Here is an 826-nt window from a genome sequence, read left to right as displayed (position 1 = left end):
AATTGTTAGATTTGACTTCCCCTTCATCCTCATTAGTGAAACCTTCCATTGAGGTTCCTTGGAAGTTAAACTTTAAACCACTGCCAAAACACTTGAGGTATGCAGATATTGGAAACTCATCCACTCTTCATATCATTGTTGCATTTGATCTTTACAACCAGTAGGAAGAAAAGTTGCTAAGAGTTTTGAGAGCACACAAACAGGCAGTAAGGTGGTCCATGTTGTCAATTTTGCATACGTAAGTATACGTCTCGAACAAGTAATATAATGATGAAGTAGAGTATCACTCCCATGGAGATTTGTTTCTAAAGTTTCACTAAGTACTAAAATTATAAAACAAGCTAATCTTATTTAAGTTATTCAAAAATTAAAGAAAAATTAATTAAAAACAATAAAAATCAACACTAAATAAACTAACAAACCAAATAAATTCAGAAAATCAATATATTAAAGGCCTAGGATTATGCGTTCATTCAACATTTCATCTAAGAAGCACTTTTCTTGTTATTTATCTTTCCTCTATAGTTTTACTAACCTAGAATCCAAAGTTATGGACAAGTCTCTGTCGAGTTTCTTGTGAAAATACCTAACTTAATCAGTTCATTATATGTCTATAGGAATCAATTAGATTAAGTTCATTAAGCAAGTGTCTTAATGTGGCTATGTATGGCAATTGGAGCATGTCTACTCGAATCGCGAATCAGATCACCTAAGTGACATCAACATATACAATTCAAACCTTAGTCCAATCTAAAATCTCTCTGTTAAGCCTCAATTAGATTCACAAATCAGTTAATTGTTGGCCAAGTAATCAAAAGCATTAAGA

The sequence above is a fragment of the Theobroma umbraticum genome, unplaced genomic scaffold (assembly GCF_002168275.2).
Source record: "Theobroma umbraticum cultivar Fairchild unplaced genomic scaffold, ASM216827v3 scaffold_146.0, whole genome shotgun sequence".
Classification (NCBI taxonomy): Eukaryota; Viridiplantae; Streptophyta; class Magnoliopsida; order Malvales; family Malvaceae; genus Theobroma; species Theobroma umbraticum.
This window is presented reverse-complemented; position numbering follows the sequence as displayed.